Source organism: Erithacus rubecula, assembly GCF_903797595.1.
Source record: "Erithacus rubecula genome assembly, chromosome: 6".
In the NCBI taxonomy this organism is placed as follows: Eukaryota; Metazoa; Chordata; class Aves; order Passeriformes; family Muscicapidae; genus Erithacus; species Erithacus rubecula.
The window spans coordinates 39,383,150-39,404,157 of record NC_136688.1 but is presented as its reverse complement, the minus strand read 5'-3'; the positions used below and the strand labels follow the sequence as shown (position 1 = coordinate 39,404,157).

The window sequence follows — 21,008 nt, the reverse complement described above, 5'->3', positions numbered from 1 at the left end:
CCAGGCTTGACACACTAGTAGGCTGGTGGGTGGCTAATGCTGATCCACATTTATCACATTATTTTAACAAATAAATGGTACCAAGTGTATTTGTTAACATCTTCAGATAATATAAAAATAGGAGAAATAGAGAATACTGAGTGAAGCCTGGGAAGTCTTACCAGACCACTTGGACTGGTTGAGTAAGTTATGGCCATTCAAAGGAAGTTACATTGTAACACTGACAAAAGCAAGATCATATCTTTATGAGCAGAAAATATGTTGTCTGTTCCTCTGTAGGAAGAGGAGCTGTTTCCTGGAAAACAGATTCTGAAAAAGATTTCAAGATCACAGTGGACAAATGAGTTAACATGGGTTCCTACTGTAATGATTTGGCAAAAATAGGTAAATTGAATTGGAAATTAACCACTTGAGAAGTCATTTAAATTTTGCATATGGAATTGGTGCTGTAATCCTGACTAACTATGAGACTTGCATTTTAAAGATAATGGTGAGCACTTTTGAGTGAATAGAGAGCCACAAAAATAATTATGGAGAATTATTTTGTGGTTTGAAAACTGAAGTGCCCAGCCTGACTATTTAATTTTTTTTTTAAGAGAGGGGGAGAGGGAAATATTTCAGAGGTGATTTGATTACAATGTATAAATACTTTCCTGTAGAGAAAATCTGACATTCTAAAGAGCTATCTATTTTAGGGAAGATAGGTGTAGTACAGTAGCATCCTTTTGTTCTGGAACCTGGATCCAAATAAATCCAGGTTAGGAACAAAACTCAGAATTTTTTAATAATGGTGGACCAAACTACAGAGGAAGATGGAGATTCTTCAACCCCTAAGATGAAGATTTGAAAGTTTCTCTAAAAAGTATGAATAACCTTCAAACCAAAACAGGACTGAGGGTTATTTTCCTGCATTTGTGAAAAATAAATAAGTAGCCTTGGTATAACATAAAGTTTAATAGACTGTGATATACCAGAGATCCCAGTAAAGGATTTTAAAAGTCTTTTCTGACCTATGAATTTAGAGAAAAAACCCTAACATTTTGCCAAGAAAAATACCTCAAAAGAATTTAAGTCATGCATTCAGAAGGAGTGAAACAAAATGTAGGCTTCCTGAACAAATTTTCTCCAAACTGCTATGAAATAGTCCAATTACGTGTTCTTAGATGTTCGAAGTCATGTGGAAAATAAATAACGTGTAAATGGCACTGCCTGGATAGAGCAGTGGAATAGTACCATGGAAATACTATGGTCATGCAATTATAAACTTATCCTAATGAATATATATGAACAAAACTACTGCTGTCATTTACAAGCTTGTGAATGCGTGTATCTTTAACATCTATCACCCTTTAATGGTAACAGTGAGATCGAAGAGAGTGAGAAAGAGGCCAAGGCAGTTCAATAGGAAGAGAGTATCCTGAAGGCAGATCTCTCTGACATGGCTATAGAGTGCTTTAAAAATACTGTGGAAGAAAAATACCTCATTCAGGGTCTGCTTCCACATTCAAAAGAATTATTTAGACCAAATTCCTCTGTTCTGTTTGAGGTTAACTTGGAAGAAATCTTAACGGGTATTATGTTTAACTAATTGTCAGATTGATTGGTTACCGTGTTTGTCCAAGCATGCTAAGTTGGCTGAGCAGAGCTTGATGGAATTAAAGAAGAGACACCATTTCTCCAAATTTTGTACATGGTTCTCCAGTCTCAGGGATGATGGAAAACTATGATTGAAGAGCTGTGAGAACTTTCTATTTTATTTCACATTTATGTAAGCTGAAAATGCAGATAGAAGAAATGCCATAACTCTCTGAATAAAAGAGAATAGGAACTTGATTTTAGTGATTTCTCCCTGTTCTTAGATGCATATAATGGCATAGGGATATTTTTTTTCTGACATACACTGCCTCAGGAAAAGCCCTTAAATGGGCTTTTCTCAAGGAATAGTAATAGTAAAAAGAAAGCAATACAAAATAAGAAGCAAATATAACAAATCAGTGAATCCATCTGGTCGTCTGTTTATAGTGTATGAACTTACATTTTACATGGTATACACTTTCTTTTTTGATAAAATTTCATGGCATAAAACTTAGATGTTCATTTCCCTTTACAACATCTCCCTCCACATCCTCTGTTCATGAAATAAGGAATGAAACCAATGTAATAAGTTTTTCTTCCCACTAAAGGGAAAAATTACAACCATCTTGGTGCCTCTAGTAGGAAGCAGTGGTGGGAATTAGACTTTCTTGTGAATATTTTCCTGATTTCAGTAATACTCTTCTAATATCACAGACCCAAATTATGTTCATAGAGTTTCCTTTATACTCTTTTATACTATGTTGACCATTTCTTCTATCACATTAACCACAGTGGTAATATAAGACATGTACTTTTGTTCTTTTGGTGACCTACTGTATTTAAATATGAGAAGACGTTTATAAGTGTGGTCTTCATGATTTGAGAAATAAATGGAGAGTAAAGATAATTACATTCAGATGTCAGACAAACATCATCTTACTCTGATAGGATAAGGGTTTTCTTCAAAAACTGCACTGTAGTGGACCTGATGTATCTGGGTTTAAGCAAAACATTTCAAATTGTTCATGGAAATCATAATTTAAGCAGAGAGGACACGACTAGGAATTTAAAGCTATCTGAAGACTTACAGTGAGGTTTTTTTGAAAAAGAGGTTGTAAAAACATAGAGAATTATTTCTGGTATTTTTCAAAATTCATCTTGTGACTGATTCTCTTTACTCATTTCACATTAATGACCCTAATTCAAAACCCAGTTTGTACATGTGAAATTTGCAGATAATGGAGAGTTAGGAGGTATTAGTAATATTGAGAAGAATCTGCCTATGAGATAGGAAGAATGACATGACAGCAGGAATTATTGCAATGAGAAAAAAATTAATACAGCCAAGTCATGCATTTAGGACCTTGTGCTGTGATCTGAAGGCTCATTGGTCAGCAGGGATGAAGGAAGTTAAACCTCTGTATTTAATAAGATAAATGCACTGGTAGTATTTTTTCAGGCATAAAGAAAGCCTTGTAAATGTCAAGCCCAGATTTCTCCTTGGATATTGGAAAACATTGATACAATTATGACAAAATAATATTAGATCTTGTCGGGATTACTGGTATCAGACTGACTTTCTTTACTGGAGAAAAAAGTGAATTTTAACTGGGACAAACCCAGGAAAGGTCTTCAAGGACCTTTAATGGAATAGTTAAAAAGTCTGTTAAGAGGAGTTACGAGAACATGGCTTGGTTTGGCTGACCAAGTGGAAGATTCAAAGAGGATATGACTGCAATCTAGAAATATATTTGGGGGTAAACAGCAAGTAGGGAGAAGAACAATTAAAGTTAAAAGATAAGATTAGATGGATATGAATTAATCAATAATGCATTTAGACAGGAAGTGAAAGAAGTTCTCAAGCCATCAGAAAAATGAGCTTCTGGAACTGTCTCCCAGATACAGTAATGGGTGCAAGGAATCTTAATGGCTTACAAGGTGAAGCTTTGTACATTTAAAGCAGGCTAAAGACAGTCATGAAGTTAAAAAGCAAAGCTTGTGAAATGAGGCGTTGTGCATTTGGTTTTCTGTCATTCTTGTAAGAGCACTAAAGGAAAGTTTGCTCTCCATATACAGCTGTGTCAGGAAGTATTTGGTAGCACAAGCTTTGCTGTAAAATTATTAAGTAAAACAGAATAAAGCCAGAAAAGCTGGTAATGAGATACAATGGCACAGGCAAAAGGAAAAGCTGAGTGTTGGCGTGGTTTCTGTCCTGTGGATATCAGGCACATCCAGGAAAGCAAATCAACTGTCTGCTCAAACCCAGGTTTCAGAATGGGTTCCAAGGGTTTCTATGGCTGATATGTGCAAGGACAGAGGATTGAGCCCACCTATACCCTCTTAATAGATAAAGTTCCTTATCTCTTGCTGGATCATGAGCATTCAGCAGAAATTGTACGTAATTATTGTATTTATTAATGTATCACATGCTTCTGAGTTTCCGTTCATTGCCTGGGGAAGAGGAGAAAAAATATTGTTTTCTTCACTCCTTTCTGGTAGCATAATTTCATTTTTTAAATATTTTGCACTCTCTCAGCTTTCTCTGATGAAATTGGCCATGAGATGAACTTTGATGGGCTTTTAGTTTTTCTGCACTGCTTTCAAGTCAGAATGAAAACTGTTTTAGTGGTCAAGTTGGCAAGGATCTTCTCGAGGGAGCAGAATGAGGTGGAGGGTGCTTTTCCTTGTATGAAGGGTATTTCACTTTAATGTCATTTGAGTTCAGCTTAACAAAACCCCTATCATTATAGAGGGACTCAGATGTGATTTCTGGAAGATGGAAACTGTGCATGTTCTTGTGCCTGTAGTGTACTTCTCCATTCTGTGTTCCAGGATTGAACTGACACATGATATTGATACAATAAGATATTGATATGATTCTGAAACTGCTGTTTTATTGATGAAGCATAAACCCAAGTTCTTGTTTGATTTTATTACCATTTGGTAGCATTTTTCTCAAGAATTGAATTTCTGACTACAGCTTTGTGATGAGTTACCAGCTGACTGACTGCATTCCCTCTAAAGTTTGAGCTAGGCATGCTGTACTTCATCACTCCCTGAACTGCTGTTTAGTACTGCTATATGCTTTTCTGCATTTGAGAGTTTGGATTTAAATTATGGGACAGAGAAATTTATAATCTTTATTGTCTTGCAGAGAGTTGTTTCTAAGACACATTGTCCTGAGACATTAACATTTATCATCTTAGATTTTTATTGTTATTATGACTATACTATTAAATATGATATGAAGTATAAAAACATATCCTACCTTAAAAGGAGTTGTAACGATTAAACTCCAAACCAGATAAATAGTAAAGGAAAACATTAAGTGTAGTAGTTCACATTGTAATTTAAGACAAATGAGTATTTTTATTTCCAGAAAAGAAAAATGCAGCCCAAATGCCAGGTGTAAGGAAGAATTTAAAGGACAGATGAGCAATTCTAATGGGACAAAAATATTACCTTCTATCACTTTCTAGCTTTGACAGAACCCTTGAAATAACCAAGCTACTGGTAAAATATTCAGTCTGTTTTTAAAAAACCTGAGATAAACTATCACAATATTCCAATCATTTGCATAGAGGTAAATGTTATACCTATTTATAAATACTGCAGTGAAGGATACTAAACTTACAATTTAAATGCAATGAAATCAATTTATTTATCAGAGATTTTATTTTCAGATAGTCACACTAGACATTGGTATTCAGAAGAAACCTTTCTCATGGAAGAAAGAAATTTGTAAAATTTTAAGTTATTTTAAAAAAAAAATATTGAGGGTGGCTTCCTGACATTTTGACATTTCTCAATATTGCACATGCATTCCCAGTGTTTGTTGTTCCAGGACACAGATACTGCCTTTATGTCATTAAAAACTGCTAATGGGATATGGCATTGAAAACCTTTCCCTAAGGGATCCAGAATACATTGTATTCAGATGTAGCCAGAATATATAATATGATGTATCCAGAAATGGACCCTTTGTCCACTTAACCCTGAAAAGAGAGGACCTCTCCTGAAAGACCATGTAGGTGTGACCAATACAGTGCTTTTCATGGAATCTTTCAACGGAAGAATTCTCATAAAGTAAGACTAGAAGAAGTTATAGGGATGCCATGGCCACCTCCTTGTCTTATTGGTTTCTTTTTTAGTTTCTTGCTGCCTTCCCTGGGAGGAATGTATTCCTCCTGCCCTGTACCCCTGATTTGCTATTTTATAGCCTCCCCTACTATGAACAGAAAGAGCTTTTCTTTCTAGTAGTCTAACAAGTCACAGCTGTTAGTTCAAGCAAGATGAAGGAGCTACTTTCCTGTTTTCACACAGTGGGAGAATATGAATGCAAAGTGAACCAGGAAGGGGTTTATGTGTGTTTTCACTCACACTGAACAGTTAAGGGGTTTCTAGTGCAGAAGTTTTGATATTCTCAGAAGAAATGTGTCCCAGTCTGGGGTTCCTCCTCTGCCCCGAGATCACCCCAGAGGGACACGAAGGTGGTTCAAAACCTGGTTTTCCCCGAAGCTGCCGAAGAGAGACTGCCAGAGACAGTTTTCTCTTTTTCCAAGGACAGTTTATTGTTTGTTATCTCTGGGACACTTTGCCTGGCCAGCAGCGGTCTGCTCAGCCTGGCATCCATGGTGGAATCTGCCTGGTCAAGGCAGGGCTTATCTTATATAGTTAGTACTACGTATTACATGTTTACAAAATTTTACCAATACAATACAATTTTATTAAATGGTCCAGCCCTGACCCCAACCAATCCAAGAGTGCCAACGTGTCACTCAACATGGATGACATGGAGAAGAAGGAGGAAAAGGTGTCCACCCCCCAAATTCTCCATCTTGGCCACGTGTCCCTTATCATAAACATTCAAGGAAACCTATTTATCTACGTTCTAACATTCTAATTTGCACTCTACTCATCATTATTTTCTGTGTCTCTTCTCTCAATGTGGGCAGGTTCTCCCAAGGAGCCAAATCCAGCCCCTGCAGCTCCTGGGCAGCACTCAGGGGTCTCTGAGGGGTCTGCCAGGTGGGTTTTTGCACCCCCAAAGGAGCCAGGGAAAAACCCTGGACTCCCACATCTCCCCCCTCTGTTTGCAGCAAAAAGACCTCCTTCATGGTTTTGTCCAGAGCCCTTTTCACAGCTTTGTTCAAGGCATGCCGAGTGCATGGGATGATGCATGGCAAAGCAATGAGAATAGTAACAAGCTCCACTAATATATAAAAACCTACTTTCAAAATTTCTTTTTACAAAGGTAAAAGATCAAAAAGGTCAAACAGACCATCCAGGCACAATAACTGTGCTAAAACTCGGAAGGATGGTTTGTTTGAGACTACAATATAATTGCTATATACATTCTAATTCGGAGTAACATCCATTGTTTGGTTCTTTTTCACCCCCTAAAACATCACATACAATTCCAAAATCCATTGTTGAACCAAAAATTTCTAATTCTTTTGGTTTGGAAACAGCCACAGGGAGAAATTGAACCCACGCATGCCATCCATTCACAGGAGTTGTCACAACTCACATCACCCATGAAGGGATGCCCTCCGGAATGGACCATTCTTTCACTGTCAATCCCACCAGACATGTTGAAAATGGCTTTTTTGCCTGGAATGCCTCAAACAAATTGTTTCCAACCCCACTGTCCATGCTAAATTTTCCCAAACACTCTCCCTTGGCTACATCACTGGTAAATCCTCTTTTTCACCTAATACAGTTGACAAAAAATAAGATACAACAGCATATAAACAATCATTTTTCACTGTCAGTCCTTAAGTCTTTTAAATCTTGTTTGAAGAGAAGTTCACATCCTTTTTCCTTGACGTCTGCTAACACTCCCCTTGGAATCTTGGCGGCTTGTTGTACTGGATCATTGTGAGGAGGGTCTCCTGCTAATTCTGCCATGGTGAGGTTAGCATGAGCACCACCTTGGTATTTCTTTCGCAGCTCCTTCAAAGCTCTTCTCCATCTGCGCTCCCATATAAGTCCTTGTGTGTCAGTAAGTATCAATAACACAAGAGATTTCATGTCACATGAAGTCAAGTCATATTCATTGAGAATACCTTTTAAAAATGGTTTAAAATACGAAGATTCCAGTCCATAATCTCTAATTGCCTTAATAAAATTTTTAACTAAATCATGATTTAATTTTTGCCATCTTTGGTTTTGTCCTTGTGGGTCATAATTCACTGGTATGGCTATTTCACCAGTCCCAATTGCAGGACATTTTTTGCTTCTTGTCAAGTCCATTCGAATATTTGTCCAATCAACTAAAGTATCTTGAGCTGCTGTTGCAGGTCTGTGTGTCTCTGTAGGAATTTGTCTGTTCAAAGGTATTACTTGTTGAGATTGAGGCCAAGCTGCTGCCTCATCCATTTTTTGATTCATTGGTATTGTAGAAATCTGTGGTCCTTGCGGCATTATTCATTGAAAAGTCCTTGCCCATTATTGTCATCAACCTTGTTCTTCCCTTTATTATCACTTGTACTGTCATTTCTGAATCTGTAAGAATTGTCTTTGGAGATCTGTAAGATAGGAAAACCCATTCTATAATTAAAAGAGTGTCTTTTTTGTGTTCGTCCCAATGAAAAATCAAACCATATAGCTGTGTTTCTTCTCCCAACACTACTAAATGGAATGGTAAAGAGTCCACGTATCGGTGTGGAGTGGCGAGTGCCACAGTAAGTCCTACTAAAAATCCATTGTCAGGTACATGTTCCACTGTGAAAGGAGATCTCTTCCCCATACAGTGAATGGCTTTTACACGAGTAATAGCTGTCTTCTGTCCGGGTCCTGTGAATGTTATTGAATTTTCACTTTGGAGGCATACAAAACTTCCTCCAATGCCTGTGATTTGATCCAAAGGTACAATCAAGTTCCATTCTCGAGGTCAGAAAATATATGAAATCACTGTCATGTCCGGTGTTCACCATCCTTGTGATGGTTGTTTTCCTGTTATGGTATATCAAGTCCCAAGTAATGGCTGTTCACGGGTTATGTACTTCAACCATAACGCGTGTACTTCGACATGGTCATTATAGTGTGGATGCCCTTCGCCCATCACCAGCATTGCTTGATGCTCCAATGGATGCAACTCGCTTTTGCCAGTTGAGTATTTTGTGGAATTGTCAATGGGGGTCGAAGAGCCCTTGCTAAAATTGTCATCTCTTCGAAACAGTCTACTGAAACAACAGTAGGATACATTGTCAGTCCAAAATTGCTGCACCGGTCTCTGCCTATTATCAAAAAATCTTGTCTCTTTCGGCACGGTGCTTTCAGTCCTGTACGTATAGATGCAGATTCTTCATTCAAAAAAACAAGTCATTTTTGAAGCTGACAGGATGTACTGCGTTCCTGGGCAGCAAATCCCTGTCACAGGGGATGTCCCCTAACGCCCTGCTGAGGGAGTCAGATTGACGCTCCCCGACAACTGTATTGTCTGTGCCGGTGTTGTTGCTGTTCCTTGTTGCACTGCCATCATTTCTGTCGTAGCACAAGATGGTCCTGCACTTTTCTTCGTGTTTTTGGCAGTGGCAATGGTTTTCTGTCCACATCCGTCAGAGAATAACATTCACTTGCCAGATGTCTTCCTCTGCGACATCTAGGGCAAAGTTCTGGTGGCTTGGAAGTCTTTCTGGATTGAGGACAATTTTTCCTAAAATGTCCAAAACCTCACAGTCGTAGCATTGTCCTTTAGATGGATTCTTTTTCTTCTTGAAATTTGCAAAAACCTTTTCATGTTGTTCTTGAAGAACTTCCGTCATTTGCTCCTTGACAACTGAAGCTATATGTTGTGGTGTTCCAATCTTGCTGCAGGCTTCAAACATCTCCGTCCTCTTTCTGTGGAGACACAAACAGAACCCTTCCCCCAAATGCTTACTTTGTAAGCTTTTCAACTTTCTCTGTCTCTATATTTTTGATCAAAACTGGAAAATTTTCCCTTGTACTATTATTTCAAGTATTATCTAACAAAGAAAACAAACCCAAAGTTTACAATCTTCTGCAAGTAAACATAATACAATAATTAACAATACTTTAAATAACAGGCATACATTTACAAGATTAGATAATTATCAATTTTAAAAAAAAAACCTGTGTCATCACCTCAGGGTCTGCAGACAGCTGACAAACCTTGATTCAATGAGGAATTAGATGGTCATCTCCGGAAAATGAACACCAAATTCACTTCAAAGTCAGCTTCAGCTGTTATATTGATAAGTCAAATTGCCAATCCAAACGATTGGAATATTATTTTGATGCAGAAAACACCTGGGTTTACACAATTTCTCTTTCAGTCAGAATTAAGGCTTGGCCAGAGCCTAAACTCTAATTGGAAGAGAACTCCCTGACATCTTCTTATTAAAGAAATAAACCACAACTCTTAACAACAAAGTTACAATTAAACATTTCAAAAAGAATTCAAACTCCTCTAGCAAATCATTTTCTCTAAAATTCATCTTTAAAGTAAGATACTTTGAACATGGCAAGACACTGCAGTGCTTCTATAATAACAACTCAGGAAAACCATAACATTAAATTTTTTTTCTGAGAATGAAGCTCAAATAATTTTCTGGAATTCTGCAAAATATTCAAAACCATAAGATATCAAAGTGTCAGGTCACAAAAGACCTGCCAAAATAAAAGAGAGAATTAATAAAAGGAAAATAAAGAAACATTAAGTTCACAACTTAGCTGATTATCTTCATACATTTGATTCAAGGACATATCTGGAGGCTTTCCAAAACTTACTTAAAGTATTGAAAGATTTCAAATTAAACAATGAAACAGAAAACAAAATCATTCTGTAATATAGAATTCATACAATCTTATTACAGTGTTTTTAAAATTAAATACAGAAACTAAATTTAAATTTTAAAATCCAACTCAAAATCTATTGATTTATATTGACAATATTGCAAATACTTATAAACTGGCTTCTCTAAAACCATTAACTATAGGAAAATTAAAACTCAATGTTGACATTTAAATAAATGTCCACTCATATCTGACCAATAACAAATCACTAAATATAGGTGATATATATTCAAATAAAATACAAAATACCTTATTATACCTTCAATTATTAAAATACCTAATACTATTAAAATACCTTTACCATTCTTAAAGTTTCAGCTATTTTTTTAACAAAAATGCAAAAACAAACACCTTTAGTTTAACATACAAGAACTGAAAATAAAACTGACTCTCTTATCCTGTTCCCTTGTTCTGTTTGTTCTCCACAGTATAGATAAAAAGCAGCTCTTGGCCTCTCTCCATCCCCCATTCCCCTCCCGTCTGCAGCACTGGGTCTGTGCAGGCACAGGGGGAGCAGCGGGGGTGCTGCTGGAGCCTCTGGAGCAGGGTGGCTGTGCCTCCCCCCCCTCTCTCGGTGAGCCTGGGCTGGTGACTTCATGCTGCTGTGCCTGGGTTTGCTCTGTCCGGCTCTGTCCGGGCAGCTGCCTGCAATTGCTTCAAAGTTGTTAATTTTTTCACCTTTGACTTAAAAAGCATAAATTTCTCTCCCCATTAGAATCTGCCAGTTCTAATGTGGACAACTCAGGTTTCCCTGAAACAGGGCATTCATCTCCTCCCCCAGCATTTCTGACAGCTGGAGACAGGTCTGTCTGTGTCTTTTCACAATTCTCGCTTTTCTGCGTCCCGGCCATTGCCGCAGGTTGCCCCTCCCTGGACATCCCTTGCAGCTAAATGCACCGAATCCGCGCTTTTTTCCTGTTTTTGTCCTGGTCAGTGTGAAGGCTGCCGCTCCCTTCCCCCTTTGGGCTGAGAGCCGCCCGCATGGTCCTGTCCTTCTGCGTCCCAGTCCCCGCAGGTTGCCCCTCCCTGGACATCCCTGCGGCACCGAGCCCGCATTTTTTCGTGGTCCCGTCCCCCTCCCCTCTGTCCCCCACGCCCGGGGAGTCGCCTGTAGCGCCCTCCCGCCTTCTGGGGTCAGGGTTTCTGAAGGGGTGAAATAGCAAAAATGTATGTCCTGCAACTCACTTGGAAATATTTCTAACTTAATTTTTTCCCTGGCCTTGCTGATGGCAAGGCCCTTGCTGAACCACCTGCTGCTGGCAAGGCAGTCATAAACTTCCCTCCCCCAGCTCATAGCTAGGTGAGAATCCTTCCCCAGTCTCTGAGGAACTTTAATTGCTTTCTCTGCCTGCTGATTGCAAGGCATCCGAAAACCTCCCAACCCCTGCTCATGGCTAGGTGGGAATCCTATGATGTGTCTGATTCTGAACCATCTTACCCAAAAGCAATCCGTCCAAAATCGATTCGGAGGTTCCTGAAACCGACCAGCAGTGCACAGGAGCGAGGCTTCCCGGGACACCTCCTCTCCGACTCGCGTCTGGAACTCGGCTTTTCTTGGCAGAGGGCCATAAATCTCCTCCAAAGTCCTTTTCAACAGCGTGCCTCTTCTGAAGTTCTGTCTTTTGGGGGTCTGTACCTGCCTTTGCAGGCTACAAGGATCCACTAGAGTCCGTGCCAAATGTCTCTGCCTGGGGGGGTCTCCTCCATCTCTGTGCATCTTCTTGAGCTTGCCCTTCTGGGGGTCCACACCCACCTTTGTGGGCGGCGGTGCATCCAGAGACGTCAGATGTCACTGCCCAGCCAGGGGGATGCCAGATGTCAATGCTCAGCCAGGGACGCCAGGTGTCCCAGTCTGGGGTTCCTCCTCTGCCCCGAGATCACCCCAGAGGGACACGAAGGTGGTTCAAAACCTGGTTTTCCCCGAAGCTGCCGAAGAGAGACTGCCAGAGACAGTTTTCTCTTTTTCCAAGGACAGTTTATTGTTTGTTATCTCTGGGACACTTTGCCTGGCCAGCAGCGGTCTGCTCAGCCTGGCATCCATGGTGGAATCTGCCTGGTCAAGGCAGGGCTTATCTTATATAGTTAGTACTACGTATTACATGTTTACAAAATTTTACCAATACAATACAATTTTATTAAATGGTCCAGCCCTGACCCCAACCAATCCAAGAGTGCCAACGTGTCACTCAACATGGATGACATGGAGAAGAAGGAGGAAAAGGTGTCCACCCCCCAAATTCTCCATCTTGGCCACGTGTCCCTTATCATAAACATTCAAGGAAACCTATTTATCTACGTTCTAACATTCTAATTTGCACTCTACTCATCATTATTTTCTGTGTCTCTTCTCTCAATGTGGGCAGGTTCTCCCAAGGAGCCAAATCCAGCCCCTGCAGCTCCTGGGCAGCACTCAGGGGTCTCTGAGGGGTCTGCCAGGTGGGTTTTTGCACCCCCAAAGGAGCCAGGGAAAAACCCTGGACTCCCACAAAATGAAGGAAAGCAACTCCTGTAATATGAGCAAAGAAAGGAAGAGAAGGTGCTCCAACAGTCTATTGAATCTGTTGATCTGTTTAGTCAACAACTTGGATCCTATCTCAGGGACTAAAGCTTTTTGCATCTAGACTGACCATATCATTCAAGCAATGTGCCACTTAACCTGGCCTGGCCAAGGTTTCACCATCACCAGCAGCTGATGTCTTTGGAGGTATTTATGAAGGAAATGTCAAATAATCAGTTGCTGCTGCCTTATCATCTCTAGGAATCATTTTCTCTGAACTAAATGAGGGTCCAGGAAAATGACTACTTTGTGTAAGGGAAGTCAAAGTTTAAAGACAACTTTAGGTCACCAAATTTCTGAAACTGATAGATCCCATCTTTCTGTCATAAACGCCTCAGAGTTGAGGGCCTAGTTTTGAAACTATACTTAATAAAAATCATGTTTAAGCAAGAGAACACCTTTGAAGCCATTGCTGGAAGTTCAGGTAGCTCTAGAGTTCACTTTCTGACTTCATTTTTCTTTCAGGCATTCTGTGGCATTAGTGCTATGATTCTGCTCCTCTATCACCCATTCCTCTGGCACGAAACCTTGTTTGTATATCTGTCAGTGCATAGAAAGTCAGGCATTATCCTTTTTCAGGGGAATATTTCTGCAGATGATTTTCAGACTGGCTTGTGACATGCCTTGGGAATGTATTTATAGTCAGGTGTACTCACAGCAAGTGATCCATTAAAACCTTTTCATTTTTTCTTACATACAGAAAGAGGGGGAAAGAGTTTTGACATGGGGAGAAAAAGAAGCAAAGCAAGGTCTTTATTTTGTCCACCAAATGTGTAAATTTAATCATTCTGTATAAAGCTTTAAAAGGTGGCATTAAGCGTGCCTTCTAGAAAACAAAAAGTGGACAAGTAGAATTAACCAGGTGGAATTGACATGCTGGCACCAGATGCCTTAGGTTAGTTTGTTCATTGGTTTACTTTGTCAATTTAAAAAATTAGGGTTGTGGAGAAAAAAATTAGCATAGAGGGTGAGTGTGACTTTCATTTGTGTCACAGCACGCAGAGTAATTTTTGGAAAGTGGAAGGTTCAGTATTCTTTTTGGACAGACTTTTCCTAGTTTTGAATTTTTAAGGCAACTGCTTTCTGGTTACTGGCTCATGGAGCATTGTGCAAATTGAGGATTGTTGTGGCCTGCATCAAACATTTTTTTGGACACAAAACAAACACAAGAAAGATAGAAAAGACCAGGAAATAATTTATGGGAGGACAAGGAACACCACTATTTTGGGGAAGAAAATATTAATAGGAATCTTAGCTCATATTCTAAACATTAAAGAATCATTGAAGATATCATTCATTAAAGTTTTATCTAAATGTGGTGGCACAGATATCCAGTGCTGTCTCCTCAATCAAACATTTGTGTAGCTTTTTCAAAGACAATTTTTAAAAAGCCCTAAAGGAGAGATAATAGATATTAAACTGGGTGGGAGAAGATGGGCAGGAGTGCATAGCAATTCCAATGATGAAATTTGTTCCATCCTTGTCTCCTGAGTTGTTCAGTCTAACAACCTTCCGGTCCACAAACCTAAAAATGTTGCCAAATAGCTGCAGAAAAATAATTTCCAGAAAAGGGTGGCATCTGATTTATTTCCTGCATTCTATCCTGTCTTGTTGTGGTTTTGGCTGCAAGATTGCAAATCTAAAACTGAGAGAAGTATCATCAGCCCCTAGAGACAATGTCCAAACAATTGAACATGTTTGGAGGAAAGGTTTATTCTTTGGCTCTCTTGATACTCGTAGCTGCCAATTGTTGAGTAGTTATGGCCAGACAGACTCACTGTGGTTCATGGCTGGCTCTTGGGTTCAGAAGTATCTGGAATTTTTCAAGAAAATCTAGGGAAGTGTCCAAACATTTCCTCAATGTTCCTTTGATATTTTGTGCTGCTGATGGCCTTTAGACATGATGGTTTAGACATGATGGTTTCTCTAAGAAGACATTTCTGACTCATATCTCAGAGACTGGACTTGTATAAGAACTTAAATAGGGAAATGAGAATTCCTTTTCTGTTTGTCTGAGAAACTGGATTAGCTGAGATCTCCTCAGCCCAAGGCAGGCAACTTTTAGGAAGAGCTGAAAGCTTCTGAGTTCACAGCCTGTTTTCAGGGCTTTAATGAAACTTGGCTGTTGCTGGAAATCTTTCCAGTTCTGGGATTAACAGCAGTTAGCAGTCCTCTTTGAGAAACTGGCTACTTTGAAAGACAACAAGAATCTGTCAGACCAAATTAAGAAAGAATGCAAAAACCCAAACCCCTCTTGCCATTGTCCCTCTTTTTGCCCCTTCTAAAAGAAATAAAAATTGCCTCTGATATCCAAAGTTAGAAACAAAGTTGAATATAGATATATTTGTATTTATGATTATGAGTGAGAGATCTAAAGCCAAAGAGAAGATGCTTTTATTTCTCTCATGATGGTGCTTTGTCTTGCCTTGTTCTTTGAGTTATTTGGTTAGAAAGGTTCAAAAGAGTAAGGATTCTGACTAGAAACAGAACCAAAGGTCTTGTCCTTTTCTGCTTCTGGTATCTTTTTCATGAAACACCTGAGATTAGCTCAGTTGATAAGAACATGGTGCTATTAATGCCAGTGTTGTGGGTTTGATTCCTGTATGTGCCTTTCATGTAAGAGTTTGGTTTAATCATCCTCATCTTTCCAATTCAGAGTATTCTGTGATGAACTGCCTTTGTCTGTGAAAAAACCCTTGAAGAGTAATACATGGCCATTGTGAAAATGTCACTCTTAGAAGACATTGCCAGGAGAAAGAGTTTATATTCCAGTATTCTTTTCCCAAATGCCCATGCACAATATATGTATCTACTGGATTTAAATTTCTGCAGTTAGGACAAATACCTCAGTAGAAGGAAATTCTGCATGCTTTACTAGAGAACAGTAGTGCATCCTTTCAATATTCAAGATGAATTGTGTCTCTAGGCTTCTGAATAATTTCCACCTATTTCTCAGTAAGACAAAAAAGTACATCATGTTCTCAGTGGGCAGTGACCATTGCCTTTCAAGTTGCAATCCTTCAGATCTTCATTAGTCCTTAGGCTATCATTAAATGCTTGGCAATGGTTTTATCTTATCTTTGTTGTTAATGTCTGCAGGTGCATATCTAGAGGACTTGCTTATTAAAGATCAGTTTTACTGATCTTTAGGGTAGGGTAGTTTATGCCTTCTGGGAAACATTATTTTCTGAATCTCTGTTAAAGTAAGACTTTCTTTTGCCCCGTTTCAGATTCTTTCTTTGACAGAGGCCACTTGGGGTCTCAAAAGGGCTCTAGTTTGCATGTGCTTAGACAGCTTCTAAAATTTAGTGTAGACAGAAGATCAAGCTATGTCCACAACAGAATACACAGGTTACATTATTTTGTTAATTTTATACTGAAGAATGGTAGGCACTTTGGATATGATCTGTACCGGAGAAGGAAACTTTAAAGTACAAAATAAGCATCTGAAGTTTGGACTTGATGCATTCTCCATCAACACATCAAAGACTGGATCCAATACTTACCAAATTTCTTTGATGAATATGTTCTTCTTTTAGCCTGCTCCAAACATCATGATTGGCTTCCAATCAAAAAAACCCAAGCAACACTTAAATAATAGAATCATAGAATATCAGGTTGGAAGGAGACCTTGAGAATCATCTGGCCTAGCATGTTCTAGACAAGATGGCCCAGCACTCTTAAACTGTCCAACACTGGCAAATCCACAGCCTTCCTGAGGAGACTATTACAATGGTTGATTGTTCACATTGTGTCAACTTTCCTCTTGTATCTTACAGAAATCTCCCCAAGATTAACTTGCATTCATTATCTCATCTTTTCCATGGAACTCCTTGCAAAAAAGGACTCTCCATCTTCTTTGCCCTGTAAATACTGACACATGATGATAAAGTCTCCTCTCAGCTCTTTCTCATGCTGAACAAACCCAGCTTTCCTAAAGTTTCCTCACACAGAAGGCTTCCCAGCCCTTTGATTATCTTTATGGCCCTTTTCTGGACCCTCTCCAGCCTGTCCACATCTTTGTTTTGTATGCCAGGACCAAAACTAAACACAGCATTCCAGGTGTGTCCTGACAAACACTGAATAGAGTGGGATAATGAATGACTTCTTTTTCTCTGCTCTTTTTGATGCAACCCAGCATCCTGTTGGCTTTCTTTGCTGTAGTAGCACACTCTTCTTTGAAATTAAGCTTCTTGTTGACCAGGACTCCCAGACCCCTTTAACAGAGCTGCTCCCCAACCCAGTAGATACCAGCCTGTGCTGCACTCCTGGATTATGTTTTCCAAGTGCAAGACCTTACACTTGTCCTTGTTGAACTTCCTACGGTTCTTCTTAACACAGTTTTCCAGCCCATCCAGATCTTCCTGCAGGGTTGGCTCTCCCTTCTGAAGAGTCCACTTTCCCAATCAGTTTGGTATCATTGGCAAACTCTGTCAGACGACGCTTGATCCCATCCTACAGATCACTTATGGAGATATTAAACAGTGTTTGACCAAATATCAACCCCAGGGGAGCCACACTTGTCAGGTTGTTGATTTGAAAGGGAGTTAATTACCACCAGCCTCTGGGTGCTGCCTGTTGGCCAGTTCCCCACCCACCACACAGATCACATCAGTTTCTCTAGGGGGAGGCTGTGGGAAACCATTTCAAAAGCATTGGAAAAATCCAGGTGGACAATGTCCACTGCTCACCCCACAACTGCTGAACAGGTTTTTCTGTCATTGAAGGTGATCAGGTTTGTCAAGTATGACTTGCCCTTGGTGAATCCATGCTGGCTTTTCCCAATCACGTTTCATCTGACTTGTGATAGTCCCTATGGTAATTTTTTTCATAACTTTCCCGGGGACTGAAGTAAGACTGATAGGGCCTGATCCTATAACTTCCTAGATCCTCCTTTAAGCCCTTCTTATAGATGAGAGTGACATTGGCCTTCTTCTTGTCTTCTGGGATGCCCTATGGTCTCCATGACTTCTCAAAGATTTGGAGAACAGCCTTGCAATGATATCAGCCAGCTCTCTTACCCTTGAGTGATTGTTGTCAGGATCCATCAATTTGTAGATCAAGCTCCTGTAATAGCTGATGTACCAATTCCTTCTTTACTGATGATAGCTTTGTGTTTTGCATAACCTGGATTTTTGTTCCCAAGGCATTCACCCCAACAGTGCTGGTAAAGCCAGATGTGAAGAAAGCATTGAGAACCTCTTCAGTGTTGTTGGTGAAGGATTCACCTCTCCTGTTAAACAATTGGCCAGTATTTTCCTTCTGTTGCTGCTTGTTGTTTACATACCTGAATAAAACTTCTGGGTTTTTTTTTATATTTCTGGGCAACTTCAATTTGAGCAAGATTTTGCTTTTCTAACTTCACCTCTTCACACCCTGGAAATGTTTTTGTAGTTCTCAATGGGTGTTTGTCTGATTTTCCATCTCTTCATATGCTTCTCTTTTGGTTTTGAGCAGACTGAGAAACTCTCAGATAATCCAAGGGGGGTATTGCTCTGTCTACTTCCCCTATCTTTAAAGGGTAATGAACGGCTTTTGAACTTCCATGTTTCTCAGGCGAAAAATGCCAACACAGAGAAAACTTTGCAATCAGTGTGCTATAGTCAACCATTTATATTAACCAGCTCCCTTTTCTGTCATCCAGGCTACAGTGCTTCTTCATGCACCAGAATGATCTTATAGCATCAGTTTCATGGCAAACCATGTTCCTTCTCATGGAGTTTTTCTCTTTAAAGAAAAAAAATTGAGGACATCCAATCCTGGGCTTTAGGAATCAAACATCATCAGAATAGGCTTATCCAGATGGTATCTCTCATTCCAGGGCAGTCCACTTGCCAGATTTATACCCAAAAGAGTCCCTAGAAATTGTGACATCCAAGCATCTTTCCACTTCAAAGGTGGTAGGACGTTTCTACCCTAGCTCTGGTTTGCCAACAGCTCATCAAAAGAGATTTGTGTCTTCTGGATATGTGGTAAACATGCACATTAACAGAGCTCTTCCACATTCATTGCTGGAAGGAAAAAAATGTCATCTTCTTTTACTTCAAGAGAATACTTGAACCCCAAGCTGCTTCTGCTTGCAAAACAGAGAAGCTAGAGCTTATTTTCCAGGGCAAGAGACAGACACAACTGAAACAAAATGTAAATAACCAAAATCTCTCACTCCTGAGATTTTGAACAAGGAAGCAAACTCAGTCTTCCATAACCAAGTTATACAGTATTTGAGAGCAGTGCCTTACCTCTCCCTTGTTGCATTCTGCCTCAGCTCAACAATCAGCTTTAGCTTTGCTTGGTCTGAGCTTCTTTGCACAGAAATTGCACAGGAAACTCCTGGCTGCCTGATGTTTTCAGTCTTCCCATTGGATCTCTGCTGGTTCATGTTGGGAAGGGGTACTACACAGTAAAAGAGTTGTATCTTCACTAATCATGAATCTCACAGGTAAAGCTTCAGACTAAGTTCCTAAGGCTATTAAAATCACAGATATGAGGTAATACTTTTATGAATTAGATGCATATTAAAATGCAGAACTGTTAGATTTTCCACATGACAAAAGGTTAATAGTGGGGAGCCACAAGGTACGACACTAACTACTCCTACTGCATGTAATATATTGAACAGTTACTTATAAAAGAGGGAGTGAACAATGAGATGGCAGATACTGAAGATGAAATGAAAACTGGAATTCATACCCAGGTCTCCTAAGAAATCTCCCTGATCCATTGCATCTTTTATCACAGCAGATTCTTTTAGTCCTTTTCACTGTATCCATGAATGTAACTTTCACAATACAACATCCCAGCAGCCTTATGCTTCCCATTCTGCTGAGTGTGGTTTAGAGCTTTTCATTTTCATTTTCAGCCTTGGGCTGTCTTGTAAGACTGAATCCATGTCCCAGCCTGCATACTGGAAGCACTTAATTAGTATTCAGGGCAGGTACAGAGGGAGGCTGTCTCTATGCGACAGCTCTCAATCCACTCCTCTGATTATTATGGCTCATAGAAAAGAGAATGCAAGTGAAATGGAAAAAAAAAAGTGAAAGAAAAAATGACTGCATTTTCAAATATTAAAAAAAAAATATATATTTGAAGTATCTGGTAATATTGAGTAAGAGAATGTATGTGGTTCTGTATTAGTTGATAGTCATTCCTCTGGTTAATTTAAAAGCAAATGTCTGTTAAAGATGGTCAAAAGAGAAAGAGCCAAACCTTAAATACAAATTACCTGTTGAGTTTATTATGGATGCTTTTAAGGGAGAGCTTATGACTTTAATATGAAAAGCATCATAGCACCAAGTAAAAATACACTCTGTTGATAATTTTCTTGTTTTCTTCTTGGGAAGATGGCTTCTTATCAAGATAGCAAAGCCAAGCCCATTGTAAATTTCTGCATTTGCTCATAGGGGGAAGAACAAGGAAGTTAGGGAAAGGTATTATTATTATTATTATTTACCTGGGGTTTTTTAGGCAGCATGTGAAACTATGGGCAAAAAATGCTACTTTTTGCTGTTGTCATTCATCCTAGTGATAGAAAAATATTTCATAAATAATCACATCCTCTCCCCTTTTTCCAGTTGCATATATCCCAGATGGCTGCTTATTCATGGCTAAAATACTGCCACTTCTGGGTAGGAATATTGCAACTGTTTAACAATGGATTTTTATACTATACAATAGTTTCAGGCCTGAAAACTACAAAAGGAATCATACCTAATTTCTTCAAATGAGATTGTAGGGTGTAACCGCCTTTTATATCATGGTTACCTTACCTTGTGCCAGAGCTCTTGTCTTACTCTCTAAGCCAGTGGTTTGCTTAAGAAGGTTCAATTATTCCATCTTCTTCCTCCCTGGGAACCTACCCTAACAGTTAACTAACTGGTTGAGGTAGGGACAGTGCTTTTCTTCCTGTTGGCTCTCTGCCTTTGTGCTGAAATGAGCACAAGATTTATGGTTCCAGAAAAACGGCAGACAAGAAGGGGCAGGACTCACTAACCTGGGACTCTGAGTTCTTGCCTTTAAGATGCAAGCTCTGGGTTCAAGAGCATTTCACATTTCTGTC

The 21,008-nt window shown here is 39.4% G+C and overlaps 1 long non-coding RNA gene across 1 annotated transcript; it reads right to left on the bottom strand.

Moving 5' to 3' along the window:
- Positions 1-1,701: 1,701 nt before the first annotated feature.
- Positions 1,702-20,289, bottom strand: LOC306803311. The gene is made up of 3 exons (XR_013774602.1): positions 20,175-20,289; positions 19,192-19,345; positions 1,702-1,773 (listed from the first exon to the last, which is right to left on the bottom strand). It is a non-coding gene; the product is annotated as an uncharacterized lncRNA (long non-coding RNA).
- Positions 20,290-21,008: the final 719 nt, after the last annotated feature.